General features: G+C 51.9%; 1 protein-coding gene across 2 annotated transcripts in view; it reads left to right on the plus strand.

The window, feature by feature from the left end:
* Positions 1 to 20144, plus strand: part of GABRR2 (gamma-aminobutyric acid type A receptor subunit rho2) — a 55440-nt gene that overhangs the window by 19739 nt on the left and 15557 nt on the right. The gene's annotated exons all lie outside the window — the stretch shown is intronic.

A 20144-nucleotide genomic window follows, 5' to 3' on the forward strand; every position in this document is an offset into this window, starting at 1 on the left:
CCTGGACCAAGGAGTGGCAGGGTCAGTTTGTGCTTTGGAGAGCTGGCAGTGGGCCTGTGTGGCACATCAGGAGGGGCTGCGGGTGGAGGTGGGATACCTCCATACCAGAGCTGACGTGGGATTGAGCAGAAAGAAGTGGAGAGAGGGGGATAGCACTTTGGCACAGCAGGTTAAAGCCCCAGCCTGCAGTGCCAGCATCCCATATGGGCGCTGGTTCAAATCCTGGCTGTCACTTTGATCCAGCTCTCTGCTGTGGCCTGGGAAAGCAGTACAAGATGGCCCAAGTGCTTGGGCCCCTGTACCCACCTGGGAGACCAGAAGAAGTTCCTGGCTCCTAGCTTCAGATCAGCTCAGCTCCAGCTGTTGTAGCCATTTGGGGATTGAACCAATGGGTGGAAGATCTCTCTTTCTCTCTGCCTCTGTGTAACTCTGCCTTTCAAATAAATAAACAAATATTTTTAGAAAAGAAAGAAGTAGATGGGTCTGAGAGATGCTCAGGGGGCTGGCTGGGGTGGGGACTAGCCAGGTCTTGGTGTCTGACAGAGCCAGAGGAGCTTGGGATACCTGCTAAGTGTCTGACCTGGGTGAGGCCACTGGCTGAGACGGAACCACTGGGAAAGGATATGGTATGAGGCAGGAAGCCCAGGGTGTGTGTGTAGATGTGCAGGGTTAAGGAGCCAATAGGCTATAGCGAAGCCCTGTGGGGCTGGCCAGGAGTAGGAGTCATTGCCAGGCCAAGATTTGAAGGGTAAGAGGTGGAAGGCAGTATCTGACCAGGGCATGAGCTGTGGCCATAGGAAAGGGTTGCCTGACAATCTGTGGCTCTTGAGAGAGGGAGGCAGCCTGCAGCTGGCGGGGAGTGATGTAGGAGAATCAGTTCCTCTCTACCCCCTGCTTTCTGAACCTGCTGGCACCCCCCCACAGGCTGCACCCACGCACACAGTAATGGAAGAGGCCCTGTGGTTGGCAGTGGCAGCTGCAGGCCCAGGCAGGAGCACCCTGTGCTGGCCACGCAGTGTTCTCAGGTGTAATCTGTGGGGCGCAGGGGATGTGCCCACCATTTCCAGGTCATACCTGGGCACCAGGCCCCAGAGTCACCTGAGCACACTGCCCCAAGCCTGCTTCCAGGACCTGCACAGACCTCTTCCCCAGCTGAGCCCCTGCGGGGGACCAGTAGCTCACTGTGCACTGCCCTGGATCTGAGAGGAGGTGCAGGACTGGCTGTTGGGGGGGGTGGGTATATGTATGCGTACATGGCGGGGGGGGCTCTTCTCTGCTTGGAGTGGCTGTGCTGGGAGAGAAGGAAGGCAGCCCCCAAGCTGGGCCTGTCTGCCTGCGCTGCCATCCAGGAGTGCCAAGTGCTGCGGGCCGTGGCCATTCTGGGTTGTTATAAAGGCGCAGCTGTTAAAGGTGTACACTGGGACGTGTGTCATTTGACATTTCTTCTTCTTATTTTTTTAAAGGTTTGTTTAGTTATTTGCAAGCATAGGTATGGGGTGTGGGGGGGGAGAGAGAGAGAGAGAGAGATCCTCCATTTGCTGGTTCAGCCCTCAGACGGCTGCAGTGGCCAGGATGAAGCCAGGAGTTTCATTCAGGTCTCCCACGTGGGTGCAGGGGCCCAAGGACTTGGGCTAGCTTTCACTGCTTTCCCAGGCACATTAGCAGGGAGCTAAATCAGAAGTGTAACAGCCCGGAATTGAACTGGTGCCCATACGGAATGTTAGCGCTGCAGGTTGTGGCTTTACCTGCTATGCCACAATGCTGGCCCCCATTTGGCATTTCTTAGCCCAGTTTCAAGGTTTGGGAATTTAGGCTCGGGGCACATGGGTCTCTGTATCTCGTCTAGGGTAGGCCTGCAAATGGTGATGGTGTTGTGGGGCTCAGCTCCTGGCACAGATGCAGGGGCAAACTGGGACCGCCCAGCCCACACGCTGGGGTCAGCTTTGGGCAGTCGAGACTGGGTGAGTTTGGGTGGACCAGGGGCACTGGAACCAGCCAGATCAGCTTCTGGAACACAGGAGCACCCTTCCTGCACTAACTTCACACAACGGAGGGCTCACACGCAGGAGAAAAGGCGGGACACAGGCTCCTCGTTTCCTTGCGGTAATCACCACGCCTGGTCCAGGCTTTGCTTTGTGACCTGCTGACCTCCTGTCAACCCTGCCGCAGGTGCCTCTGGGAGCCCTGGGTGACCTTGCCTGTCTCCTTCCAGACCAATCTGGTGTCACAAATCCAGGCGTCAGAAGCCCACCACTCAGCTCTGCACCTCCTCCCTGCTGCTGGCCTGGCCCAGGCTCTCATCTCCTCCCCCACACATCCTCATTGGTTCCTGGGAGGTGAAGGTCGACAGTCTTATTCCTTGGTAGCCAGTTTAAATCTAAATCAATGAATAGACTTAAATTCAAATTCAAATTCAAATTTCGCTTTAGGGGGCGAGCTACAAGTGGGTTGAAAACATTGCTTCTCCCACACCATGGCCTTAACCTTCCAATGTCAGTGCTGGCTCTCCCAGCTGCTCCGTGGCCAAGTTCACCTTCCAGAAGGACCCCTTTTTTGGCATGGCTCCCTCAGAACCCTGGGGCTTCCCTTACCCTATAAGATGAAATGAGCCCCCTCCCCGGCAGCCTGGCCCTGGGCTCACCCTCTCTCCCACCATGCTCTCTGGCCCTGCACATCCGGCGAGCACTTGCCCCCAGCCCAGCTCCCTGCCCCGACAGCCTTGCACACAGCATCCGCATGCCCGGAGCAGGCTCATTCTTCCCCTGTACCAGAAGCTTCTCCTGGCTGTTTTGCACCACACGGCCTCTGTCTGCTCTGAAGCCGCTGATGCACCCTTTCACTCCCTTCCTGGTTGATTGATTTGTTCCCTGTGTAGTGATGAAGGGCATGGATTCTGGGTTCCTGGTGATCCAGTCCTGGGCAATAGGCCAGTGGCTTACGATAATCACGTGTTAGTTTGCTCAGCGGCTGGGCTGACGGGGCTTACTTAGCTAGGCGGTTCTTGCTTGGGGTGCACACGGGTTGTGGGAAGACTGGGAAGACCCTGCCTCCTCCCTGGGTGGTGGGGGGCCTCCCCAGGCCATATGGCCTCCTCTCTCTCTCTCTGATCCTCCCCACCTCACTCTGCTCCCTCTCTGCACCCTTCCCCCACCCCCCCTTTCCATAGTCTCCCCACTGGGCAACTGAAGAGAAGCAGCAGCTGCAAGTTTTGTAGCCTCACCCTTTCTGTTGCATTTTATTGAGTTGATCACAAAAGCCCACCCATGTTCAAGGGGAAAAGACTTAGACTCCATCCCTTGATCCGAGGAGTGTTAAAGAAATACTCAGGGACATTTCAAAAACAGCATGCTGGGGACAGACTACACTGCCTGAGTGGGTTCACACCTGCCTGGCCTCTCACCAGCTGTGTGACCTTGGGCAAGTTGCTGAGCCTCTCTGTGCCTCATATTTAAAGTGAGGATAATAATAGTACCCAGCTCAGAGGCGTGTGCAAAATATAAAATGGGTAACATATGTGAAGTTTCTAGTGCAGAGGACGCTTTGCTATTTTTATTTATAAAGTAGGCTGTGCTTGCGAGCTCTGGGGAGAGCACACAGGAGTGCTGGGAGGGCAGGGTGCTCACAGGGGCCTTGGGGGTTCTGTCCCCACTCCCCACCTCTTGCCCAAGGCATCTCTTCCTTTTGGCTGTTCCTGAGTAAATGGATACATTTTAAAAAAAGAAAGAAAAAAAAAGAAGTGCAGGGCTCTGGAAGTGGACTGCTTGGAGCCAGCAGCCAGGGACTGCCGCGACATTGCTGTGAGGATAGAAGCAGACAGCCCCTAAGTGCATCCTGACCCAGCACAGGCAACGTGAGTGAGGACGACGCTGGTGGTGCCCGCGCAGCACACTGCAGAGCGGCTGGATGCCAACGTAACGAGAGACCGCCCTGCCCCTGAGGAGCCCGTGGCCTGTGGCTTTCTCCACAGGCTTCGTGGTGCCCCAGCCCCTCTCCCTGGGGGGGCACAGCCTTGCCTACTGAGTCACTTCTCACCTGCCAACTGGGTCCCTCAATGCAATGCCTCCCAGGGACTTGTCTAGGGTCATCCCGACACCTGCTTTTCACCTTGCCTGTCACTTCAGACCCACCCCGTGGGAGATGCTTGTGTCTGGGGCACTAGACCACCAGTAGAGACCCTCCTTCTTCCCCAGGGTGTCTCTCTGGAGATTTTACTCTGTGGCCTCCTGTCTGGAAGAGATTCAAGTGCTAGATCTTCAGGCCATGAGAATTTGGTCACCAAGATCCCAAATGGATTTCATCTGGTTGTGTGAAGCCCGTGGAGCCAACCCATGGTGTCAGTACCATCTCTCTTTGGGGTGGCACCTTTTCTTTTCAAAAATAATTTGTTTTCAGGGCCCTCACTGTGGCATAGTAGGTTAAACCTCAGCCTGTGGTGCCCACAACCCACATGGGCGGCACTTCAAGTCCTGGCTTCTTCTCTTCTGATTCAGCTCTCTGCTGTGGCCTGGGAAAGCAGTAGAAGATGACCCAAGTCCTTGGACCCCTGCACCCACGTGGGACACCTGGAAGGAGCTCCTGGCTCCTGTCTTCAGATTGGCACAGCTCCAGCCATTGTGGCCATTTGGAGAGTGCATTTTATTGAGTTGATGGATGGAAGACCATCTTCCAGCAGATGGAAGACCTCTCTCTGTTTTTCCCTCTCTCTCTGTCTGTAACTCTACCTCTCAAATAAATAAATAAAATCTTTTAAAAAATTTATTTTCATTTTGTTTGAAAGGTACCAAAGTCAGACAAAGACAGAGACCTTCCATCCTCTGGTTCTCTTCCCAAATGCCTGCAGGAGCCATGGCTGGAGCAGGCCAAAGCCAAGAGCCTGGAACTCAATCCAGGTCTCCCATGTGGGTGGCAGGGAGCCAGCGACGTGAGCTGTCACCTGCTTCCCAGCGTGTGCATTAGCAAGAAGCTGGAATCCGGATCAGAGCCGGGACTCAGATCCAGGCAGTCAGACGTGGGATGCAGGCGGCCTGGAGCCCTGACTGCCCCCGCGTCCTGAGTGAAGGTAGTGCTTCCTGCCTACCTCCTAGGAGGAATGGGTTGGGGGCTGACGCAAGGGGGACGCTTGCATCTGGGGGCTCCTGCAGGCTTCTCCATGGGAACTGCAGCCCTCGGAGGAGGAGCCGCCTCCCACGTTCCCTCAGTTTCCCTGGGGTAGCACAAACCCCAGCCTGCCTCCCTGCCCCCGGCACCCTGCTCCTACCTACTTATCCCCTAAACAACACGTCCCTCCTGCCGTGTCCCAAACACCCCCTCCTCTGCAGATACCCTCACAGCAATCTCCCTCCCTCACCTGGTGCCTCGTGACCCCACCTGAGCCCAGGTGATTGACAGGGTCACCACGCTCCTGGAGGACAGGACCCTGGACAGTGAGGCCGGTCTGGGTCCCAACCAGACAGGTCTGTTGTGTTTAAAATGGCTTTCTGCTTTGAAATATAATTGATAAATACACATTATCTATATTTAAGGTGTCTGGCTTGGTGTCTGGCTATAGGCATATATTATGAAATCATGCCCCCAACCCAGCTGCCTAGCATACCTATCACCTCACGCCACAAGCACGGTTTTTGTGTGTGTGTGGTGAGACCGTTTATGACCTTGTCTCTGGCACCAGCGATGCGGTGTAGCAGGAAAAGCTGCTGTCTGTGATGCCGGCATCCCATATTGGCACCGGCTCATGTCCTGGCTGCTGTACTTTATCCAGCTCCCTGCTAACGTGCCTGGGAAAAGCAGTGGAAGACGGCCCAGGTGCTTGGGTCTCTGTGCCCACATGGGAGACCCAGATGAAGCTCCCAGTTCCTGGCTTTGGCCTGGCCCAGCACAGCCATCTGGGGAGTGAACCAGCACATGGAAGATCTCTTGCACTCTCTGTCTCTCTCTCTCTTTCTGCCTGGAACTCTGACTTTCAGAGTAAATCTGGCCTCTCATCACATTTCAACTGTACAACACAGCATTGTTCACTGTAGCCCTTGTTAGACTTCAGAAATTGTTCATCCTGCAGGACTGAAACCCGGTACCCGGTGGCCAACACCTCCTTGCCTTCCCTCCATTTCTGGCAACCCCCTTTCTGCTCCCTGACTGGAGTAGAGCGTGAGATCAGATGATAACTTGGACAGGTCTGTTTGGGGATGTTAAATTTAAGGAAGTGGTTAACTGTCTGTTGAAGACTCTACAGACTTGAAAAGAGGCAGTTGGAGTTGGGTGGAAGACTGGACTCTGCGGGGGAGACTGACTCATCGGTTTTCTGGGGAATTGGCTGTGGGTGGGGCTGAGTGTCTGCAGGGAAGAGACGGGGCAGGAGGGAGAGCAGGAGTCAGAGAGACAGCAGAAAAGAGTTGAAAGAGTTGACCACTAGAGAAAGAACAAAGGGACAGGGGCCTAGGAAAAGTCCCTGAAATTCAGCAAGTGCCATGGGTGGGAGGTGCTGTGCAGGTGCCTCCTGCCAGCCCCTGGTGGAGATGGGATAGCTTGACAGCAAAAGGAAGGTTTGCCACTAGGTTGTGGGACTTTGTAAAACTTCACTCCTGCGCGTTTCCTTCAAGGTCATCAGGCCAGTGGCACCTGCAGACTCTGGGCCCCACCCCCAGCAGGCCTGGGTTTGGATGTAAGAATCTGCATCCGCAACAGGAGGCTGGGTGCTGGAGGGAAGAGGGAAAGAGTGGCTGATCTAGTGCAGCCTTTCCCCCTGCTGCCCTGGTGTACCCCTGGTCCCTGTGTCAAATGCCCTGCCGTGTGGCCCTCACTCACCTGTCTAGGAGGCAGTGCTCACTGAAAGTCAGGCCAGTTTTAAACCTGGAATGTCTGATTGCATCACCAACGAGGGGGAAAAGTCTCACCGCCGAGATTTCAAAGTAACTCTGACTTTGCAAGGAGCCCTGGAGGACAGGGATGGGACCTGGAGAAAATACAGAACCGAGCACAGGGCAGCTGGGCACAGTGTTGTCACCGCTCCAGGGCCATCCCACGGGGAGAAGCCTGCCTGCCCACCAGGGGCTCCAGTCACATCAGTTTTCAGGCCTGGCAGAGACAAGGCCGAAAGCACCCCCGCCCCAGGGCCTCTGGCCAACCTCTGTGTTGGTGCAGGCCCCTCTAACCCCTCTTAGCGATCAAGAATGTCTGAGATGTTTCCCCAATCAAGCACAGAGTCGGTGGGGAAGGGCAAGGCTGTTTCCAGGCAAACTTGCTTGCACAGAGAACAGGGGTCCAGGCCTGTCTCTGGGGGTGTCAGCGGTGGAAGGGAACTTTGACGTTGGCACCCAGGCACCCCACGAACACAGTCTGGTAGTTTGTGCAGGGGCTGCAGCCCTGTGCCAGCCTTCTCCCCAGTGTACCACTGATGGTCTCTCTCTCTCAAAAGATTTCTTTGAGATAAAACACTGTACTAGTTCCCCATACATTCTGTAACCAAGGACCACAACCTTGGGGGCTTAGACCAACACAGCATGATTCTCTTATGGTACTGCCATCCACAAGTCTGCACTGGCTCTGGCTGGGCTATTCCCAGGAGTCAGCAGAGCTGTGTTTCTTTCTGGAGGTTCCAGGGAGCTCCCATTTTCTTCTCCCTTTCTGGCTTTAGAGGCTCCTGCCTCCTGCTTCTGTCATCAGAGCCAGCAACAGTGGGTTGAGTTCTTCAAACATTGCCATCATGCTGACCTCTTCCTCACTGAAGGACCTGTGTGGTGACCCTGTTCCCACCTAGATAATCCTGGGTATGCTCCCTATTTTGTTTTTAAGATGTGTTTTATTTATTTGAAATGCAGAGTGAGAGTGAGAGAGAGAGAGAGAGAGAGAGAATGAGAATCGTTAATCTGCTGGCACACTCCACAATGGCTACAACAGCTGGGGCTGGGTCAGGCTGAACCTGGAGCTAGAATCTTCATCCAGATCTCCCATGTGGGTGCAGGGGCCCACGGACTTGGCCATCTTCCACTGCTTTCCCAGGCCACAGCAGAGAGCTGGATCAGAAGTAGAGCAGCTGGGTCTTGAACTGGCACTCATATGGGATGCCGGCACTGCAGGCAGCGGCTCACACCACAATGCTGGCCCTAGGCACCCTCCCCACCTCTATCTTAATGTTTATTTTTAAATTTCTTATAAATGGCAGGTGCAGGGACCCAGGGACTTGGGCCATTTTCCACTGCTTTCCCAGGCCATCAGCAGAGAGCTGGATCAGAAGAGGAGCAGCTGGGACTCAAGCTGGTGTCCATATGGGATGCTGGCAATGCAGGAGGATGCTTAACCTATTATGCCAGCCTTGACGCATGCAACTTCATGTGACATAATGATGATACCATTCAGAGAAAGGCTCTCTTCCATGTGACAGTCCTTCAGAGAGTTGAAGACTGTTGCCCCAAAGTTCTGGGGTTTTTCAAGGTCATCCCATGCCCTTCAGTGCTACTTGATGTGGCGTGACTGTGAGTGCACACACCAGCCCACAGTTCTCACTGGGCGTCTGGTCCCAAACACAACCCCCTCTGGATGTGGTTGGTCTATGCAGAGCCAAGGGAGCCAAATCCCTTCTGTTGTTCTAGATGCCCATGAAAATCTTTCCCACATCTTTCCAAAGTTATTTTATGCATATATATATATATATATATATAAGTAAAGATGTGAATATATTCTCCTTCCCCCACTCTTTAGACTGATGTGCAACACTTGCTCTTTCAAAGCTATGATACTCGTCTTTCCCCTAAAGATTGATTGATGGATTTAAAAGTCAGTTACACAGACAGAGGGAGAGACAGAGAGAGAGAGCTCTTCCATCTGATGGTTCCATTCTCCAGAGGGCTGCAATGGCCAGGGCTAGGCCAGACTCAAGCCAGGAGCTTCTTCCAGGTCTCCCATGTGGATGGCAAGGGCCTAAATTCTTGGGCATCCTCGGCTGCTTTTTCCAGGCCATTAGCAGGGAGCTGGGTCAGAAGTGGAGCAGCCAAGACTCAACTCGGCACCCATATGGGATGCCAGCGTCACAGGCAGTGGCTTTACCCGCTTACACCACATTGCTGGCCACAGCTCTGATACTCTTGTTGTCATTGTGCTATTCATACTTTTCTGCAACTTGATTTTTTTTACTTAGCAATGTATCTTGGGATCTTTATCAGTTCATAAAGAACTTCATATTTTTTAATGGTTGCTTATTATTTCATTGGCTAGATTCACCATACTTCATTGGACCAATATCTTAGTAATTTGTTTCTAATATTTTTATCAGAAAATTATGTACATATAGGTCATTTTGTAATTTATGCTTTTCTAAATTTGATACTTAGGATTCTCTAAACATATACAGAAAAAGCCTGTGATAAAGAACCACACTTATTAGTGACAAGAATTCTTAGCAAACTAGGATCTCCTGACAACAAGCACGAGTGAAAATCCAGTAGAAGAATGGATAGAAAATCCAGTAGAAGAATGGATAGAAAATCCAGTAGAAGAACGGATAGAAAAACCATAGACAGGAAATTCACAAAAGATGAAATCCTGAAGCCACCTGCCTACAAAAATTCTCAAACTCACTGGCAATTATAAAAATAATGATTGAAACAACACTGAGAAAGCTCTTCATGCCCATCGAGTAGGTGAACGCTGGGAAGCTGGATCATGACAAGTGCTTGGGGGCCCTGGGCTTTGAGGAGCATGGCCTGTGTGTAGCAAACCCAATGGCCAGTGGCACTGTAGTCACACACAGGGGCCCTGTGTCTGCCTCAAGTCAGCAACACAGCAGTGCAGTGGGACCGTGGGAATGTGGGGAATCTGGGGAGAGCTGGGGGAGCAAGGGTCTGGAAGGGAGCACAGAAGACAGCCAGTGTCCAGGGTCACCCTGCTGGCTGGCGGGGGTGGGCAGGATGGCCATGCAGGAAGCCACACTTGTCTGGCTGCCCCTGCAGGTCTGGTGGTGGGCTTGGGCCGCCACACATCAGAAGGACCCAGGATCCATCTCCACGTATCTCACCAGACAGCAAACTTTCACATGCCCTGTGCTTCTGCTGTATCTTTTGGCCCTGGTTTCCCAAACCCGGCTAAACCTTCATGCCATTTCGCTGTGACAAGGATAATGGTGGAGACTGAAGCAATGTATTTTCATCCTCAGTGACCTCCAGTCCAAGCCATAGCGGGCTCTCAGATCAAGAGCCATGTCAACTTCGTCCACTGGGTGTTTCACTGTGGAGATGAAACACCACTCTGGCAGAACTGTGGGGTGGAACATTCCTAGGAACTAAAAGAACTCTAATGATGGGATGAGCACATGGAAGGCCCATCCCCCAGTGAGCCTTAGCAGAGAAGACAGATGGATCAAGCAAAGGGGTCACACTTCCCCCTCTAGGGCATGGGGCTCAGGGGAAATATCCAGAAAGGCCTGAGGGAGCCTGAGACCTTTGTGGGTGTGGTGTGCGGGGAGGCTGGTGGCTTCGTATGAGTGTGTCTGCGTGTGCACATTTGCACATATTTGCTGCACACTGAGCAAGGAGTAGGGGTGCAGCGAGGTGCAGAGAGGAGGCTGGATGGGGGAGCTGAGGCAGAGCTCCTGACTGAGCCAGGCCTGGGAGGGGCAGGTCGAGCCTCTAGATATCCACACCAGCCCAGTGTGCAGGTGCCGACGCCGAGGTGAACCGTGGAGCAGTAGCAAAGGCCTTGGGTCTGGACCCAGAGGACATGGAGTCCGAGGATTCCCCTGATGGACCAGGGCTCCACCAGAAGACAGATGGAATCCGTGTGCCTCAGCCGACGTCACCCAGACCATGCCAGGGCTTCATGGCACAGACTGGGCAGCCTGGCTCCGAGGGCCATTCTCCTCGGGGTCCCGAGGCTACCTAAGGTGGGAGGAGATCCGAAACACTCTGGACTAGACTGAGTGGCTGGTAATTAGTAATTAAAATTTTCCCACACTTAAGAGGCATAAGGGCTTGTGAGAGAGATCAAAGAAGCTGCCTTTTAAAAAATTTATTATTTGGCACATCTGTGAAGTGTGTGTTAATTATGCACCTGGCTACACCATGCTTATGCTCTTCACACAGAACGAAATGGCCTCCTTTCTCCCACACCTGCGACGTGACTCCTGCTTCAACCCTGCCCTCGGCCCTTTGGTCTTGCTTCCTCCAGTGCCTGTGGCCCGATTTCATCAAAAGCTGTCTCCTGTGAGATTTTCTCCAGTGCCTTTGGGTTAGCATGACTCAGCCTTCCTTTGCTCCCCTATGGAATCTCGTGGGTGCTTGCGTCATCACTTCTGTGTGTGTCCCTTAGTGCCTCGGAAGCTCCTGGGGACAAGGACAGCGGTTTACTCATCTCCACATTCCTGCTTGCACCTTGCCCGGGGCTTACCTAGGGTTCATGGTGCAGATTTTGTTTTTAAAGATTTATTTATTTATCAGAAAGTCAGAGTTACACAGAGAGAGGAGAGGCAGAGAGAGAGAGAGGTCTTCCATTCGATGGTTCACTCCCCAGATGGCTGCAACAGCCAGAGCTGCGCTGATCTGAAGCCAGGAGCCAGGAGCTTCTTCTGGGTCTCACACATGGGTGCAGGAACCCAAGGACTTGGGCCATCTTCCACTGCTTTCCCAGGCCACAGCAGAGAGCTGGATCAGAAGTGGAGCAGCCGGGTCTCAAACCAGTGCCCGTATGGGATGCCGGCACTTCAGGCCAGGGCGTTAACCCCCATGGTGCAGATTTGAATAAATGAACTAGCCAGTGAAAGAGCCTGGATGTGAGGAAGCACAGGGCACATGATAGTTCTCTTGCAAATTAAGCAGTGATGCTGTTCTATTTCTTTAAATACCACAACACCTGGAATATCAAACTAAGGGGAATATTAGGGCTGATGTGGTATAGTGGATAAAGTGCTGCGATGCCAGCAACCCTTATGGGCACTGGTTCATGTCCCAGCTGCTCCGCCTCCAATCCAGCTCCCTGCTAATGGCCTGGGAAAGCAGTGGAGGATGGCCCAAGTGCTTCGGCCCCTGCACCCATGTGGGAGACCTGGATAGAGTTCCAGGCTTCTGGCTTGTTGCAGCCATCTGGGGAGTGAACTAGCAGATGAAAGATCTCTGTCTCTCTCTCTCTCTCTCCTCTCTCTGTAACTCTGACTTTCAAAATAAATAAATAAATAAATATTTTTTTTAAAAAAGAGGAATAATGAAGAGTCAATATTAAGGGCTTGTTTTTTATTTCAATTAATTTTATACATCTGAGGAAATTTCATCTCAAAAAGCTTCTGAAGGCTCCAGCCATTGTGGCCATCTGGGGCATGAACCAGCGGATGGAAGACCTCTTTCTCTCTCTCTGCCCCTGCCTCTTTGTAGCTCTGCCTTTCAAATAAATAAAAAAATCTTAAAAAAAAAAAAAAAAAAGCCTGTAAAGGAGTTGAAGAACTCAATGGCCATAGGCAAATCCTTGCCACATTCTTGATGCACTTCGGTGAAGAGGGTTCCCTGGCTGATGACCCAGAACTTCCGAAGCAGTCGCTCATGTTTAGTCTCCATGGCGACAGGCAGCACCCGGGGCTGGTGACCAGCCCTTCTTTGAACTTGGCACACAGATGGGTTTCTGGCTGCTGGGCTTCCTGATTGTATTGCATGGCATGATCGGGAGTGCTCCATTTCTACCCACTCTGCCTGGGCCAAGGAAAACTGCACATCACCTATGGCAGCGGCTTTAGAGCCCAGGGCTGGCAGCTGGTCCCAAACCCTTGTTTGGTGGCACAGAGTCCAGGTGCAGTGGGCAGTGTGCTGGTGTGGCCAGCGTCCACCTTGGGCACTAGTGATGTCCTCAGGGAGCCAGATTTGCAGAGCATGCCCCCTCTGTGACAGAGACACCAGTGCCAGCAGGTTGGCAGCGCCATTGCTGCCTGCAGCAGGTGGTAAGCCCTTGTTAGGCCGGGCTGTCTGCTCAGTGAGTGCTGAGGGAAGTCTAATGAGGGGGGACATCCAGGTGGTGCCCTAGAGGGGAGCGAGAGAGGCCATCAGAGTAATAGCGCTCCGATGGAGAGAAAGGATATTCCTACACTCCTAACCCATCACCTGTCCATGTGCCCATCTAAGCAGTCTCTTTATGATGATTATTTCTCTACTTTTTATGATTTAATCTCTGGCATATCTGTCCTTTAACCCCATAGTTTTGTATCTTTGGGAATTTTATATAAATAGTACCATAGAGTATACATTCATCCACGAGATGAGAGCCATCCGTGTTGTTGAATCTGAGGCAGGTGTTGGATGTAGCAGTTAAGCAATTAAGTTGCCACATCTCATATTGGTGCCAGTTCAAGTCCCAGCTGCTCTGCTTTTGATCCAGCTCCCTGCTAATGCACCTGGGAAAACAGCAGAGGATGGCCCAAGTGCTTGGGACCTGTCATTCTAGTGGGAGACCAGAATGGAGTTCTTGGTTCCTTGCTTCAGTCTGGCCCATCCCTGGCTGTTATTTGAGGAATGAAACATCAGATGGAAAATAAATCTCTCTTCTCTGTCTCTCTCAATAAAACAAAAATAAAAAATAAACCAGTTTTTAAAACAATAAGCCTCATTTTACATTAACTTTTTGAAGCCCTCTTGTACTTAATCCTCTAGTGTAGATGGACATTTGGGAGGTTTACAGCTTTTAATTATTTTTTAAAATATTTATTTTATTTACTTGAAAGGCAGAGTTACAGATGAAGAGAGAGAAAGAGAGAGAGAGAGAGAGATCTTCCATCTGCTGGTTCATTTCCCATATGGCTGCAACACCCGGGGCTGGACCAGGCAAAGCCAGGAGCCAGGAGTTCTTCCAGGTCTCTCATGTGGGTGCAGGGACCAAAGCACTCGGGCCATCTTCCACTGCTTTCCCAAGTGCATTAGCAGGGAGCTGGATCAGAAGTGGAGCAGCTGGGACTTGAACAGTCACCCATATCAGATGCAGGTGGTGGCTTAACCAGCTATGCCACAACACCCAGCCCCTGGCTTTTAACTATTGAAAAGAATGCTTTGTGGACATGTTTGTGCTTGTCTCTTGGTGCATATTTGCATACATTTCTAGAAGTGGAATTGATGGGTCCCAGTGTGTGTCCATCTTGTAGTTTGCTAGACAGTGCCTTGTAAGGAAGTTGTGCCAGTTCACACCCCTGTTGGCAGGGTGTGAGAGTTCCTGTTGCTTCCCGTTCTTACCAACACCTGGTGCGGTCACTCTTTCCTGCAAGTAGAGAGTAATAATGTCTCGCTGTGGTTTTGGCGGAGCTAGTAATGAGGTCAGCACTTCCTCCCGTTTGGTGGTTACTTCCTCTTTTTGGAAATGCCTGCTCTATCTCTTGCCTGTTTAGTATGTGCAATCTGATTTTTTTTTTTTTTTTTTTTTTTTACAGGCAGAGTGGATAGTGAGAGACAGACAGAGAGAAAGGTCTTCCCTTTGCTGTTGTTTCACCCTCCAATGGCCGCCACAGCTGGCGCGCTGCGGCCGGCGCACCGCGCAGATCCAAAGCCAGAAGCCAGGTGCTTCTCCTGGTCTCCCATGGGGTGCAGGGCCCAAGCACTTGGGCCATCCTCCACTGCACTCCCTGGCCACAGCAGAGAGCTGGCCTGGAAGAGGGGCAACTGGGAAAGAATCCAGCGCCCCGACCGGGACTAGAACCCGGTGTGCCAGTGCCGCAGGCAGAGGATTAGCCTATTGAGCTGTGGCGCCAGCCCTGATTGTTCTTAATGGAACTCTTAGGAATGTTATTTATGGCTTTTGACAAATACCTTCTCCCACCTATAGCTTCCCTTTTCATCTTCTTCATAGTGTCTTTTGATAAAGTTACTGATTCTTTTCAGTGTGAATTTCTCATTGAAAATTAACACACATCCAGGAAAATAACTGAATCCTTAGTGAACTAGCAGAAAATGAATACCAGCACCTAGATCAAGAGAAATCGTTTGTGCTATCCTGGACAGTCTTTCTTTTCCATCACTCCCCTGCCACAGGTAATCATTTTTCTGACTTTTTAAAAAAGATTTGCTGTATTTACTTGAAAAGCAAAGTTACACACACACACACGCACGCACACACACACAGAAAAAGGGCTTCCAGAAAATGGCCAACAACAAACAGTAACCAGGGCTGGGCCCGCCTGAAGCCAGGAGTCAGGAGTGTGATCCAGGTCTCCCACGCGGGTGCAGGGGTCCAAGCACTTGAACCATCCTCTGCTGCTTCCCAGGTGCATTAGCAGGGAGCTTGATCAGAAGTGGAGCAGCTGGGACTTGAACCAGCACCCACAGGGGATGCCGTGTCACATGTGGTGGCTTTTCCCACTATGCCACAGTGCCAGCCCCTCCATTTTTATCTGTCTGAAAATTCTATTTCAAGTTGACTCTTGAAGAGTCGGTGGGGAAGGAGTGACGTCTGTCTTTATTTCAAGTGGGTTAATCCCGGATCTGCGCTTTCTAGGACCTTATGAGGAGAGGTCAGGGCAGAAAGCTGCCATGAACACGCATCTCCCAGTGCTGCCCGGGACTGCTAGGTGGCTCTCCAGGCCCCTGACTTAGGGCTGGAGCCTTGCAGCAGTGTTAAGGGACCACAGCATGAACACCTAGCCGGTTTAACTCGATGATGTTCCTGCCAACACCGACAGGACTCCGCCCCACTCAGAACATGAACTTGTTCACAGAAGGAGGAAAGGGACCAGCAATTTGGAAGGATTTCCCCCAAACCAGGCTGGGAGGGGTCGCAAAGTGGAAAGAAGGCTCAAGAGCTCTGGCAGTGGGGAGGTCAAGGCAAAGCTCATCCAGCGAGGGCAGGACCCTGGGTCTCTGTCCAAGCCTGAGGTGTGAGCCCACCCAGGGCACCCCACACCCGGCCAGCACACCAAGCAGACAGTACCTCCAGAACACTGATGCCTCCCCCAGTTTTGATCACATTTCTTCTAGAAAGAGTGGCCTGATCTGGAGACAGAGAGGCACGGGAACAGACACCAAGCAGGCTGATCCATTTTATCTAGAAATGCCGGGAGCCAAAACCAGCCCCTGGGCAAAAACACTGTGCACAGTATGTGAAAAGCAGGCCACCGGAGCGAAGCCCAGAGAGCGCGATCCCTCGCCTCGTTTCTTCCCCTTGGCTCCTGGAACTGCTGTCTGCTTCAGCTCGCTCACCAGGCGCCCTGGAAGAAGGGGGCGAAGGCTCACGGGAGCGGGGCAGATAGAGTAGAACACACATGGGAGCAGGGCGGCCCGGCCTGCAGAACTGCACTCGGCCCATTTTCATATCTTAGACAAGGCGTCCAGAAGATGAGGCCACTCGGCTTTCCCTGTGCCCTGCTGGCTGAGCTGGGAGCCGGCAGCATTGTGCTGGGATGTGGGCAGCAGGAGAGGCCCTGGCCGGGCTGCTCACGTCCCTCCCTCACGTGGCCAGCCCCTCAAGGGAGAAAGGCAAGGCTCTGAGTCCCGAGGAGGGGGCCTCTCCCACACCACCATCCCACCTCAGGTACCGTCAAAGCTCTCCCGGAGCCTGAACTCAGGAGGGAGTGCAGCCGCAAGAGCAGAAATTTCACAGAGGCCCTCACCTCACCAGCAATTGAGGAACACGGGAAACCAGAAGGACCAACTTACACCTGATTTATCTGGGTGGGAAAAGGAAAAGCAAAAAAATGAAGCATTGTGTTTATTTGTTTTCATGATTTTAAAAAGGATTTATTTATTTGAACAACAGAGTGATACACATACACATAGACAGAGAGATCTTGCAACTGTTGGTTCACTCCCCAAATGGCCACAACAGCCAGGCCTGGGCTAGGCTAAAGCCGGGAGCCTGCCACTCCATTCTGGTCTCTCACATGGGTGGCAGGGACCCAGGTACGTGCGCCATCATCTGCTGCCTTCCCGGGTGCGGTAGGCAGAGGCTGGGTTGGAAGTGGAGCAGCTGGCACTCGGACTGCCACTCTGACTTGGGATGCAGGTGTCACAAGTAGCAGCTTAACCCCCTGTGCCTCAAGATTTGTTTTAATATTCTCTCTCTCTCTTTTTTTTTGACAGGCAGAGTGGACAGTGAGAGAGAGAGAGACAGAGAGAAAGGTCTTCCTTTGCCATTGGTTCACCCTCCAATGGCCACCACGGCCCGCGTACTGCGGCCGGTGCACCGCGCCGATCCGATGGCAGGAGCCAGGTACTTATCCTGGTCTCCCATGGGGTGCAGGGCCCAAGCACTTTGGCCATCCTCCACTGCACTCCTGGCCACAGCAGAGAGCTGGCCTGGAAGAGGGGCAACTGGGACAGAATCCGGCGCCCCAACCGGGACTAGAACCTGGTGTGCCAGCCCCTCAAGGCGGAGGATTAGCCTAGTGAGCTGCATTAATATTCTCTTATCCCACTAAAATACTTTCATTCTATTAGCTAAAATCCTAAGTCTTTGATGGTGGTTTTTATTTCCTTTTTTCCCCAAAGAAACTTTTTATTTAAGGAATACAAACTTCATGCATTTCATAAGTACAGCTTTAGGAATATAGTGATTCTTCCCGCCATAGCTGCCCTCCCACCCACTCTCCCACCCCTCCTCCTCCTCCCTCTCCTCTTCCCAGTCCCATTCTCCACTAAGATCCATTTTCAATTCACTTTATACATTGAACACTAACTCTATACTAAGTAAAGAGTTCAACAATTTGCACAAAAAAAAAAAAAAAAGAAAAGAAAGAAAAAAGAAAAAAACCACCTCTTCCTCAGTACTTGAGACAAGGGCTGTTCAAAGTCATTGCTTCTTGAAGTTAATTTCGCTTCTTTTTTTCTTTTAAGAAATTTAATTAACTTTAAAGAAGCACCCAAGAATGTACATCTTTTGGGAGCACTTAGACAGTTATAATACAACTCTTGGAGGGCAGAGGTCCCGTATGGGAAGTTAGTGCACAGTGACTCCTGTTGTTAATTTAACAATTAACACTCCTATGTATGACGTCAGTGATCAGCCGAGGCTCTTGACACGAGCTGCCGAGGCTATGGAAGCCTTTTGAATCCACAAACTCTGTCAGTATTTGACAAGGCCATAAGCAAAGTGGAAGTTCTCTCCTCCCTTCAGAGAAAAGTACCTCCTTCTTTGATGAGCACTTCTTTCCACTGGGGTCTCACCCAGTGGTGGGTTTTCAAATGTCAGCACACCCAGGGGCAGATTCTACTCTCAGAGGAACTGAGGACTGGGCCATCTATTTCCTCCTCATTCCAGGCTCAGAACCTCCTTCCAACAGCCAAGGTCACAGTCCCCGCCAGTTCTTTTCATTCCTGAAGACCCAGCATCCGCAGGGTCAGAATGTCCTGTCCTCACCTCCCTCGTTAGGGCTCAGAGGACCCAGGTGCAGCTGGGCAGGCCTCTGGACAATGCCCTCTGCCCAGCCCAGCTACACTGACTCTTTCTGGCTGTCAGTGGTTTGGCATTTGTTAATAGGTTTGATGGGCACAGATTTTTGGTTTTTCCCTTTCTTCATTTTTTAATATGAAAAGTGTTTTACTGAAACATAGCATACATACAGAAAAGGATATGAATTCTGAGTGTACAGCTCACTAAATGATCAGGAAGCGTAACCGTCACCCAGCTCAAGAGAAAGGACGGGCAGGTGTTTGGCATCACAATTAAGGTGCTCATATCCCTCATTCCCGTGCCTGGGTTCAATTCCTGGCTCTGCTCCTGATTCCAGCTTCCCATAAATGCACACTGTGGCAGGCAGAAAGCGATGGCTCAGGGATCAAGGTCTCAGTCACATATCCGGGAGACCCAAATTGAATTGCAGGCTCCCGGCTTTGGCCTGGCCCAGCCCCAGCTGTTGCAAGCATTTGGCGAGTGAACCAGTAGATAGGAGCTGTCTACCTTTCTCTCCATTTCCCTTTGTGTGTCTCTCTCTGCCTTTCAAACAAACAAACAAACAAACAAACATTTAAGAGGAAATATAAAAGGACAAGACGCCACTGATGGCCACAGCCACACGCAGTCTGAGAAGGCTCGTCACGGGGAGCTGAGATTCCGTGCCGGCGGGGGTGCTGTGTGTTCTCTCATTTCTCACTGTGCTCTGACTTTGCACCAGGGAGATCTTGTCTCACCCCAGGTCGAAGGCTTCTAGGGGGTTAGGATCCCAGGATGTGCCAGTTCCTCTGAAGGTGCAGTTCAAGTGTCAATGAATCCAGCCCCCGGTATGCAGGTGCCCCGCCCTGGTCAGAGGCTGTGGGTTAGGCCCCAGGCTCTCCTTTGTGGAAATCACAGGAGAACAAATGACCAGGTCTCCATGCAGGCAGCACCGTTACCTCCACCCTGCAGAGACATCCTGGGATGTGGAGAGCAGTGATCCAGCTCCGCGAGTCACTCAGACGCAGTCCCTGCACTCACAGAGAAAGCTCACACACCCAGCACATCGGGAACCAGCAGGAAAACTTCGCAGAATTCTTTTATTTAATTAAAAAGTATATTTGTTCCAGGGACTGGTGTTGTAGCATAACAGGTAAAGCTGCCACCTGCGATGCCAACATCCCATATGGGTGCTGCTGCACTTCTGATCCAGCTCCCTGCTAATGTGCCTGGGAAGGCAGCAGAGGATGGCCCAAGTGATTGGGGCCCTGCCACCCACATGGGAGACCTGGAAGAAGCTTCTGGCTCCTGGCTTCAGCCTGGCCAAGCCCTGACCATTGCGGCAGTTTGTGGAGTGAACCAGCAGATGGAAGATCTCTTTCTCTCTCTCTCTCTCTCCCGCTCTTCCTGTAACTCTGCCTTTCAAGCAAATAAAATAAATCTTTAAAATTATATATCTATACATATATATAATTTATATTTGTTTTCATTTTATTAGTGAGGCAGAGAGACAAGAGAGACAAATCTGCCATCTGCTGGTTCACTCCCCAAATGACCACGAGAGCCAGGGCTGGGCCAGGCTGAAGCCAGGAGCCAGGAATTCAATCTGGCTCTCCTATGTGGATACCAAGGACCCAAGTACTTGAGTCATCACCTGCTGCCACCCAGGGTATACCAGTGGGGAGCTGGATGGGGAGCAGAGGAGCTGGGACATGAACTCAGGCACTTTGATATGGGATGCAGGCATCCCAAGTGGCAACTTAGCTTGCCAAATCCTGCCCGCCCTCTGTAAGTACCCCTGCGCCAGTCCTGGCTCTCCCAGGGAAGGGGTGGGG

This window comes from Oryctolagus cuniculus, chromosome 5 (assembly GCF_964237555.1).
Source record: "Oryctolagus cuniculus chromosome 5, mOryCun1.1, whole genome shotgun sequence".
Classification (NCBI taxonomy): Eukaryota; Metazoa; Chordata; class Mammalia; order Lagomorpha; family Leporidae; genus Oryctolagus; species Oryctolagus cuniculus.